The sequence below is a fragment of the Adiantum capillus-veneris genome, unplaced genomic scaffold (genome assembly GCF_014529385.1).
Source record: "Adiantum capillus-veneris isolate H3 unplaced genomic scaffold, ASM1452938v2 Hic_scaffold_687, whole genome shotgun sequence".
Taxonomy (NCBI): Eukaryota; Viridiplantae; Streptophyta; class Polypodiopsida; order Polypodiales; family Pteridaceae; genus Adiantum; species Adiantum capillus-veneris.
In genome coordinates, this window is record NW_028221707.1 from 912 (window position 1) to 12,767 (window position 11,856).

The following is an 11,856-nucleotide window of genomic DNA, read 5'->3' on the forward strand; positions in this document are numbered from 1 at the left end:
AGTAAACTAAACTCAGCTTCCTTCAATAAGGAATCACTTGAAGACCATGCAGGCAACGAGATCATATCGGACCTAGAATGGGAGAGTGACTCAAGCAGTAGCAACACATGTGATCAAGCTAGTGACTCTCCGAGCTCCTTTGAAGGTGATGAAGTCATATCGCGGAGGACACAAACAAGGTTACCTTCCTTCCATCCACTAGCATATGTTTCTCCTATTTTCTATTCTTTTGAAAGGAGTACTTATGAGTTGATGAAGAATGTGATTAGGGATGACACTCTAATCACCTTGGAAGCCCTTAAAGCTTGTGATACTAGAGGGGTGCTAGATTTGGGTAGATGGAGAAAAATGAAGGAAGGTTTGTGCTTGGGACAACCTGAAGATGGCATGAGTTATCTTTGTTTACCCTCATCATCTTCAAAGCTCAAGATATCTTATCTCGAAGAATGGGGGAACATTGTCCAAGGTTGCCACACAAAGGGACATGAACAAAATCACTTGGGGATAGAAGATATCGTTAAAACGATCAAGCTAGAGTGGTGTGTGGACATTAGAAGACATAGGATTCCACTTGACTATGTGAAGGACCTTCTCAGTGCTTGTGAGTGTAAGAGATGGAAGGAATACTTAGAGGCATGTAGTAGTGCCAAAAGAAAGCATACATATGTGTGTCTTCCGCATCACAAAAGTGTAGATGTATCAGAAGTAAAAGCAGCTTTGGTGGATATTATGGTTGAGCATAAAGTGAGGCTTGTTATGGTCCGTTCCAGTAAGAGCCATGGTATCTCTAAAACCAGTGTCGATTACATTTGTCATAGAGGTGGACAACCCCAGAATAAAGGTACCAAAAAGAGGCTTAGAAAAACAAAGAAGTGTGGATGCCCTTTTAAAGTCAAAGTAGAATATCTTGATGGTAACAAAAAGGCCTCCATTTTGTTTTTTCCTCTTCATGAAGGACATACCCATGGCAACCGTGAGGATTTATACCACTTACCTATCCATCCAAATGTGACTGAGTGTTCTTTATGGAAGATCTATTTGATGTTGGCAATGCATGAAGTGTTGCAAAGATGTCCTTATCAAAAGAGCAATTACATTATGAACGGTCTTCTTGCGTTGATCAAGTGACTTTCAGATTCTTTATGATACAAAGGGAAGTTTCAATGATGTCATTTCAAATACGAAATCAAGGTATTTACTGGGCTATCTCTTTGACTCAAGTACACATTGTAATTTCTCGTGGTGAAACTAATGCATTTTAGGTATACTTCTCATTTTGTGCTCCAAGGAAAACTTTCTAGGGATGATTGGACATGTATGTTGACCGAGGCTACAATGCTAAAGAAGCAGGGAAAGGTATCCATAATATTTTGATTCATTTGGGAGAGTTGTAGTGACCAAAAGTTGTTTGAGCATAGTGCCTATTGAAGTTTTTTTTGTGAAAAACATGCAGGTGTGCTACTACCAACCTTACAATCCTCATGCAACAAATGACAGTGAAAATCCCTTTATTCTTATCCCAATGGATGTTGGCTATGTGATTCTCTCGGCATAACTCATGGGCTATTGACATAACTTTTAAGATGAATGCATATGGGCTAACACTATATGCCACTGTCTTGCCAAACCAACATGGTCTGGGTATTCCAATTTGGTTTATGATGTGCTCTAATGACCCAGGCTCATACCATGAGAGGATAGCACTAGAGATAACATTATCTACAATCCTATCTAGAATGGGGAATGTTAGACCTACCACCCTTGTCATTGACAAATCTGCTTTAGAGCTTGACGCATTCTCAAAGGTCATCAATGGAGACAAATGTTGTTGGCATTCTTATGAAACGGGACCCTGAGAGCAACGTTTTTGCCACATTATTGTGTGTTGGTTCCACACAAAGAAAGCATGGGTGGAAAATCTTCTTCCAAAGGTTTGTAGACTCTTCTTTGTGAATGCAATGAATGTGTGGGTCTCCGTGCACCTTCATAACCAATAGTTCTTTTATATGTAGGTACCCAACGAGCTCCAAGATCATCTTTATTCATCAATGACAACACTTATGCATGCCTTCGACGAGGTAGAATTTGAGAATCACTACCAAGCACTTCTTCAACACTATGCAGATCATGTTAATGTACAGAGGTATGTGACAAATGGTTGGTGTGGACGTGACTACCCATGGCACAGAAGATGGCCCAAGTTTGGTTGTTTATTCAACTATGGAAATGTTGACACTACCAACTTAGTGGAGAGACTATGGCAATACATAAGTATACCTTATTAGATGTGTGGATCAATAGATCTATTGTGGATCTCTTGCATGCTATTGTGGGTGATTCAACAATTGGCACTAGAATGGGTGGTACTTTATTGGAGTTCTTCAAACAAAAACAAGAAATAGGTAAGACAAGCCCTCATGGATTCATTTCTCTCTTTGTTATGAAAGAGGGATCTTAAACTTGATTTGGTATTGTTACTCTAGTTGACTCGGGCTGCTACAACATCCGGGGCTCTTCAAAGCAACACACTACGTGATTAAAATACTACAACTGTACGAGGGCAATCCTTCTACCTTGGAAATTGTGAATGAGATGACACTATTATTCAAGATTTGAAGTATTTCTAATCCAAGCCACTGGCATCATGTGAGCATGCAATGCAACTACTGTGATTGCCCAAATTGGGCAAGCGGGTGTAAACACCTATATGCACTTCACTTAATCATAAAGAAGTACTTTCCACACTTGCATCCCTTCATTCCAATTGTGGATAATGAGCATGCTGTGATAAAGATCTCCAGAACATAGAAGATATCAATGAATATTTCATGGACAACTCAATTGAGGATGGGGCTGATGTTAATGAGGTCTTGAAATGTGTAAGCAAGGTCAGAAGCATACTTACAAGGATTGAAGAAGGCTTGAAGGACAATGATCCGGCTCAAAAAGCAGTCTTGTTACGTGAACTCAACATTTGCGAGGATACCTTACTAAAGACCTCGTCACCGAAGGCGATTGAGATGCCTATGAGAGGAAGTATACGGCAAATACAAGCACATGTGACTCAAACAAGACTTGGTCAAGGGAAGAGTCCACAAGAAGTGGAGCCAAATATAGAGGTTTATGAAGCAGGGACATCCCAACCAACAAAGTGAGCTCACGTAACTGGTATATTGCGAAGGAAACATCAACGTGGCAGGTCTCAAGTTCGATTCCATGAGACACCACAAATTTGGTGTCCACATTGTTGCACCAAAACATTCATGGTTGACCCTAGGGTTACCATTACATGTTCCACTTGCCATGCATTATTGCCTTTATTGTCACAACATACCCTTCCGGATGGAGAAACCTACCTAATAGATAAACATGTGAGAATATATGATATCCCAACAAATGTAGTATGCAAGATTATTTCTTGTACATCGAGAGAAACCCAAACAGATGAGAGAGACTTCACAATGGATCAAGACAATGGTGAAGTTCTCCTAATGTGTTTGCATCCCAATGGAGGCTTGTGCTCGTATGATGGATCCATTTTGGTCATGTATATTTGGTTTAAACAAGGTTTATGTCTATTTTGCTTCTAGTTACACTTGTCTTGATACTCTTGCACTCAATATATGAATTTACATTTGGTTTTCAATATGGTATGCTCTAGGAAATTTTGCGGTGCTCACAACAAATCAACCCCTGGTTCACCCCGAGTTCACCCTTAGTTCACTACCAGTTCACCCTAAGTTCACTTTTGGGTCACCACTGTAGGCCATAACCCATTTTCACCCCCAGTTCACCCTTAGTTCACTTTTAGTTCACCCTCAGATCACCCCTAGTTCACTCTTAGTTCACCATTGTTAGGCCAAAACTAATGCTCATCCCTAGTTCACCTTTAGTTCACCACTGTAGGGCCAAACCTCATGCTCTCGGGAATCATTCTCAGATTAGGTCCCTAGTTTATCCCTAGTTCACCCTTAGTTTACCACTGAAAGGCCTAAACCATGATCTCGGGAATCTTTCTCAGATTTGGCCCCTAGTTCACCCGTTGGGAACCATTCTCAGTCTAGGTCCCTAGTTCACCCCTAGTTCTACCCCTAGTTCACCCTTAGTTCACCACTACAAGTCCCAAAACCATGCTCTCGGGAATCATTCTCAGATTTCCTCCCTAGTTCACCCCTAGTTCACCTCTAGTTCACACCTAGTTCACCCATACTGCAATTAGATTTGGTCCCTAGTTCATCCTTAGGTCACCCCTAGTTCACCCAGATTTCCTCCCTAGTTCACCCTTTGTGCACCCTCAGTTCACCTTTAGTTACCCCTGGGTCACCCCTTATGCTTAGTTTGTATCACAAATGGAGGCTTCGTTGTCATGTAATTTGCGTTACCTTAGTTCAAGACTCACTTCCTTATATTTTATAGCAATTCCTCGTTACCATTTGGGCCTTTTACCCCTAAAATAATTGGTCTATCATTTTGTGTTGATCACCCCTTTTCTTGCTTTTCTCACCAACAATTATTGCACTAGCACAATCTTCACTCGGAAGGTTTTGGCAACAAGTGCACCTACCTTGGTCACTCTTAGAGAATTAGAATCGATCTTAACACATCATTTCTTACATCATAACACATCATTTCTCACATCTTAACAAATCATTTCTTACCACACATGAAATAGACAAATTGAACGACATATTGGAGATAACTTAGATCACTCTTTGGGAATTTGGAATCAACCTTGATATATATCCCTCTTAATATGTACAAAAGGTAGGCCCTCAATAGCAAGAGAAGATGCACAGATAGACATATTGGAGGAACCAAGATGGATTATATTGCGTAAAGAACAAAAAATTTACATCATAACTCCATCATGTGACATAAAAGACATTAGCATATGGTGCACTATGCTCTCATAAGATCTCAAAAGTTACATCACAAAAGTTTTACATATAATAAAGCGATTTTCAACGCATGAGATAAAAAAGAGATGCTACATAGATATCCTAGCCTCGAGTGTCCAAAACACATCATCCTTGCACTCCATCAAGTCCTACAGACTTTTTGCTCCATGCTATAAGCTCCTCTTTTAGCCTTTGAACGGATTGGTGCTTGAACCAAGTCTTTGTGAGCTGTACATCAAACATAGAGAGTTAGTGAACCATGCAAATCACTAAAGATAGACCATCACATAAAGTTAAGTGTTTTTTCAATGAAAAACATTTACATCCCCAGCTCTTTGAACGTTTGCCAAAGGCCCCAACAATAAGATGCTTCATATAAGCCATAACATAAACCCACAATCATGGCATTTTGGTTGACGAGGAACCTAAATACATGCATCAATTTTCAATAGTGAAAAATCATATAAATTGATCTTATCAACATGACAACACATGCGTACAACACTTGAGCCATTGACACACTCAAGGTAGGCTAGAGTAAAATTAGTCTAATCAATTAAGAAATGCTTGATAAAAGAACCAATAGAAATTAAGCTCCCTAGAAGACTATTGGACAGTCTACCAAGGGGTCCAATGAACATCCAACAGCCCAATGGCTTGCCTGATTCCTATTAGCCAGAAGATTAAGAGGTCCAATGAGAGTTTAATTGAATTATTTAATTACCTAAAGCTCTCACAAAAGGGGAAAGGGGACACATGTCACAAGGCTATCAATTATGCTTTTAATTTGTGATTGGCTAAGCTCTGCAGGGGTCAATGGGAAGCCAGTATGAGTAAGTTGCAAGAGGTGTCGACCAAGAAGAGAGAGAAGGATGCATTTTTGACTTACACATTGCTACCCACACACACACACACAACTCATGTGTGCAAGAAGAACTCCTCCTCCTTCTCCAAGCATTGAGAAGTAGAGGCCTACACCAAAAACTCTTGGCTATGGAATGCAAATCCAACCAAGAGCCAAGCTTCAATGGCATGCTCATTTCCTCTACCATGCTAATTACTAAGCTAAGCTATGCTATTAGAGTGATTATGTGAGGAGAATGTTTCTTTCTTGTAAGATACATCTTTTTCCTCTCAATCTATCCTCATTCCCTGCTGGCTCTCACCATTTTTAAAGGTGTGTGAGGTCTTGGGACTGAGGCTAGGGACACTAGGTGTGTTTTTCAAGGATAATTTGGTGCATGAAGCTTCCATCTTCATTGCACCAACTAGTTTTGTTAAGGAACACAAAGATTGTATCGTACAAATGTATCCTTTGATGGGATAAGCTATAATACAAAGCTGTAAATCCAGTCCTCAACTGTTAAGACCATATTAGGTATTATGGTAGAAATCCTGCATTATGGGAATCTCCATTGACCAAATTCATGTAATTTGGGAATTTCCAACTTAAAGTGGGAAAAAAGGAGACAAACTTGTTGATAAGATAGAGTGAAAATCTTATTGGACTGTGGTGTTGATAAACACCAAAATTCAAGAGTTAACAAAACATATTTGAAGAAACTCTGTTAATTAAATAAAAAAGAAAGATTGATACAGCTAGAGATCTTTTACAAATTGACTCTTATAGTCACAATAGAGCTCCGCATAAACTACTCCAAATTGATGCCATATCCAAATTTTGATCCAAGCGTGGTTGATGTGCATGAGCAAGACTTGCGTTAGCTTTTAGAGCATGCCTTTCTGGAATCTTAATTTTAGAAAATGGTTCTTCTTTGTTGGGTCTCCGTGACCAAAGAATTGCATCTACTGTTATTTCGTAATGTATCCATCAAGTGTGGCAAAGTATATGCTTGTGTAACTCTCAATTTCTCTAAAAAGTTACTGAACATGGCATCTATGTCCTCATGTGTATGCCCAACCATCAAAAATCCTAGTTGGATGGTTTTGAAAACACCCCTTGCAACATGCATTGACAAATAGGCAAATAAGTATCGATTTTTGTTTTCCCTGCATCCAATTGTAGTAACAAGTTCTCTGGCAACTTGCAAAATGTTGACCCCAATTCTGATTTTGTAGCTTCTGATGGTTGCACAATGGGCTCTTTTCCATCACTCAAGTTGTGGTGGTCTAAAGCATCCCTTGATTTCAAAGCATGTAGTAGAGAGATACTACTTCTTGGTAGTCCATTTGTTGCCAGATCACCAAGAGGATGCTTATCTATCCTCTCTAAGTTATGTAAACAATTAGCAATTGAGCCAATTGTAAGATTTGGATTAGCTGGCCACAAGCCATTCTAGACAAAGTGACCATAATGACCTTCTCCATGTCCATGAGTGATCATACCTATCAAAGCCACCTGCAAATTGTATCCTGAATCCACACCCTTACGAACAATGCATAATCTAGAAATGACAGTCTTCTTTTGATCCATCTTATCATGGATTATACAAACATACTTTTGTTGTTGAGTTTCTGAATATGTGTGCCATGCATAATATAAGCTCCTACAACTCTTCTGTTGTGCCATGTTAGCTTCTCTTTCTCTCAAGAGAAGAGCTCTCTCTTCAAGAGAAGGTTTAGTTTCTAGCCTTGCCTTGATTGAACTACAGACATTGCACTTAGAGAACTCATTTGTCTTTGTTAAAGCTACATGTGGATACTCTTTGTTCCAAATTCTACCGAAAGAAGATTGAGATAACTTCTTCTCATAGCCCATTTGTCGAGTTTTGTGTTGATTTTGCTTATAATTTCAACTTGTTTGTACATTGATGGAATCACTAATTAAGTCTCTCTTAAGCCATTTAGTAGTGTTCTGCTTCTATGTGGCATCTTCTCAGACTTGTTATCCACAAATTCCTTTAATAGTGCTCTTGCTAAATTATTATGTTGAAGTCCTCTTCTCAATGTACATGTGTTACCATGCATATATTGGTGCACACCATTTTCAAAATTTTCCTTGTAGCGGTAAAATGATGTCTTTGGTATTCCATGTAGCTCATACCATGCTCTGCAACAAACAATAGAGCCATTTATCTTGAATTGGTATCACATCTTCTCATCTTTCTGATAGCATATAGATAGAACATCATTTAAATGATTTTTGTGTGCTTTTTGAGAGTCTCCCCAAAATTCTTGCCGTAATCTTGTCACCAAATCACGATCTGCAAACTGACAACATTTTTTTCCACAACAATCAATGCATGAAACCCTTTGAATTGACTCAATAGAAAGATAAAAAGTAGAAGCTGATGCTTCTTGCACTTTTTAAGTCATGTTGATGAAACTATATCGTCTCTTTCTTAGTAAAGGGGCATCAACACTACCATCAAGTTTTTTCCCAGCATTGTCATCATTGGATACATCTCACGTCTAGTATGCATCCCATCAATAGGAACAAAATGTTGTAGTGCCAACATGTTTGTCTGTTGGAAGGGCCACTTTAGCAATAGTAATGCTTCCCACTTCAGGCATATTCTCACTGATTGCATTCTCCCTTTCAATACCTATGCCCAAAAAGTCATCACCAAGTACGTGAAAATTGACATAATCATGTGGAAATACATACAAGATGGTCCCTTCATTCACAGTGTGCATCAATGTGTCGTCCTTTAAAAGGACCCTTTGATTTCTCCAAGATTCACGTATTGATATTTCAAACTCTGAGCTTGTAATAGGTATTGCATCTGTAACTAGAGGATCAAGATGATCCCCTTGTTCATTCATCACCACTGTAGCTTTCATTTGTGTCAATTACGTTGTCATTTATTATGGATTTTTGCAAAAGAAGCTTAGGCCATCGAACAACACTCCATAATGAGCTTTGGAGAGATGTAGTATCCATTGTAGAAAAAGGGAGGACTACATCCTTCAAACATTCCTCCACTAGTATAGATACATTTCCTTGCCCTATCTTTGTACCACCACAAGTGGAATCACGATCTATTCTACACACATCACCAATACCAACAATTTCATTATCAAGTACCATATGCACTTTCTCCCCATATTCAAAGTCCATCCTGTAAGTTGAAAAGAAACACCTTGTTAAGTTCATATTTATAGATAAATTCTCTTTGAGAAAAAATGTATAAGTTACATTACACATTACATAAGGGTTGTGAATACTATAACTCTATAGACATTGCTATATTAGATCATAGCTTGGACAAGTGGTGGACCTAGTTGTAATGGCTAGTGTCCAAGGTGCTATTTTAGGAACTTGCTTGTCAATGTACAAGTATCTCTTGCTTCTTCAAATGGAATTATGGTTGGACAAGGGGGGATCTTGAAACCAAAAGCCCCTTTCTATATGAGGTAAAGCTTGGAGAAATGGTGGACCTAGTTCTAATGGCTATTGTTCAAGGTGCTATTGTAGGAACTTGCTTCCCAATGTCCAAATATCCCTTGATTATTTCAATGGAAGTAAGGTTGGACGAGTGGTGGAGCTTGAAACCAAAAGTCCCTTTTTCTATATGAGAGTAAAGCTTGGACAAGTGATGGACCTAGTTTTAATTTCCAGTGTCCAAGGTGGTAGGTATTGTAGGAACTTGATTCCCAATGTGCAAGTATCTCTTGCTTCTTTCAATGGAAATATGGTTGGACAAGTGATGGATCTCAAAACCAAAAGTCCCTTTCTATATGAGAGTAAAGCTTGGACAAGTGGTGGACCTAGTTAATGTACAAGGTGAACTATTGTAGGGCCTTGGTTCTCAATGTCCAAGTAGCCCTTGCTTCTTTTAATGGAAGTAAGGTTGGACAAGTGGTGGAGCTTGAAACCAAAAGTCCCTTTTATATATGAGAGTAAAGGTTGGACAAGTGGTGGACCTAGTTTTAATGGTCAGTGTCCAAGGTGGTGTAGGATCGTGGTTCCCAATGTCCAAGTATCTCTTGCTTCTTTCAATGCAAGTAAGGTTGTACATGTAATGGATCTTGAAACCAAAAGTCCCTTTCTAAATGATAGTAAACGTTGGACAAGTCGTGGACCTAGTTTTAATGACCAATGTCCAAGGTGAACTATTGTAGGGCCTTGCTTCTCAATGTACAAGTAGCCCTTGCTTATTTTAATGGAAAAAAAATTGGAGCAGTGGTGGATCTTGAAACAAAAACCCCCCTCATTTATTTGAGGGTAGCTTGGACAAGTGGTGGACCTAGTTTTAATGGCCAAGGTTCAAGGTGAACTACAAGCAGTTGGTCCACTGGTTAGAGAAGTAGTGAATATTGGACCAACTATAATAGAGTATAGCTTGGACAAGTGGTGGACCTATAAGTTTTAATGGAAAATATAGGACAATTTCAAGGCCTTACTTCCCAATGTCTAAGTAGCCCTTGCTTGTTTCAATGGAAGCAAGGTTTATAGTAGGTCCTTTCTTCTCAATGTCTGAGCAGCCCTTGCTTTCTTCAATGGAATCTTGGAGAAGTGGTGGACGTAGTTTTAATGGCCAATGCTGAAGGTGAACTACTAGATGAGCTAGTAGCTTTCTAAAGTCAAAGAAATACTTGCTTCAACAAGGAAAAGTGGTGAATCTTGAAACCAAAACCCCTTCCCTATGTAACAGTCTTGCTTTGACAATTGGTGGACCTAGCTTTGATGGGAAATGGAAAAGGTGTACTACAAGAAAGCAACATTGCTTTGTAATGTCAAAGTTGAATGACTACAAGGTTGGAATAGTGGTGGACCAAGTGGTGGGTTTTCACATAGAAGACACCTTGCTATATTAGATTATGGCTTGGAACTATGGTGGACTCAAGATTTGGGGCCAGGTCCAAGGTGAATTATTGCATGACCTAGCCCTTGCTTCTCTTGATAAGCAAGATTTGACAATTGGAGAAATTTGAAACAAAAACCCTGAAGCTTGCTATGATGAGAATAGCTTTGAGCATAGTTTAGGCATGTTGTGGATCTGGTCAGTGTCCACGGAAAATTTTGAGTTATGAGCTCCAAAATACAGTCATTTTCCACCACTTATTTATGTTGATTGTCCTTGGTGAGTTGTGAAGCAAGGAAAGAGACTAGGTTTTAGATACATAGCTTATCTAAGCTAGACCACAATTGACAAAGTGGAATAGGGTGGTGCAACAAGAGTTTAGATTGGGGTTTGTTGTAGCACCCCAAGCGGGGTCCCCCAGGGTTTGGGGCAGCGTTCCAAGCGGGGTCAAGGGGCGACAGCCCCTATGGGGTTTGGAGCAACGCCCAGAGCAGAGTTGAGGGGAGCCACCCTCCGCGGGGTTTGGGGCAGTGTCCCAAGCGAGGTCAAGGGGTGACAACCCTGTGGGGTTCACAGCAACGCCCCGAGCAAGGTCGAGGGGCACTAGCCCCCGCAGCGGTTTGGGTCAGCGCCCCAAGAGGGGTCAAAAGGCAGCAGCCCCTGTGGGGTTCAAGAAACACCTCGGGCGGGGTCGAGGGACGGCAACCCCCACGGGGTTTGGGACAGTGTCCCAAGCGGGGTCAAGGGGTGGCAGCCCATGTGGGGTTTGGAGCAACTCCCCGAGCGAGGTTGAGGGGCGGCAGCCCCCGCGGGGTTTGGGACAGCGCCCCAAGTGGGGTCAAGGGGCGGTAGCCCCTCTAGGGTTTGAGGCAACACCCCGAGAAGGGTCGAGGGGCAACAGCCCCTTGTCACCTCTCGACGCGATTGTCGGGCGGGGTCGAGGGGACCCTCATCACTATATCACACGGGCATGGTCAAATGGGATTGATGGTGGAGGTGGAAAATGTGGGGTGCATCAATCATGGACCGTCAGATCTGAGGTTGCCCCGAATTTACCAATTTGCCCAAATTTACAAATTTGTCCCAAATTTACTAATCAGCCCACATTTACAATATGACATACTCGAATCCCCTATATTTTAACGTACGCATGAGGGCGTAGTGGTTAGTGCACATGGCTCATGGTGGGGAGGTCGGGGGTTCAAGACATGGGGTGCGGATTGACTTGAATTTACAAGCCTACCCGAATT

The 11,856-nt window shown here is 40.7% G+C and overlaps 1 pseudogene; it reads left to right on the forward strand.

Annotated features, from left to right (window-relative positions):
• The first annotated feature begins 778 nt into the window (after positions 1–778).
• On the forward strand, positions 779–11,458 carry LOC147416648 (uncharacterized; annotated as a pseudogene).
• The last annotated feature ends 398 nt before the right edge of the window (positions 11,459–11,856 follow it).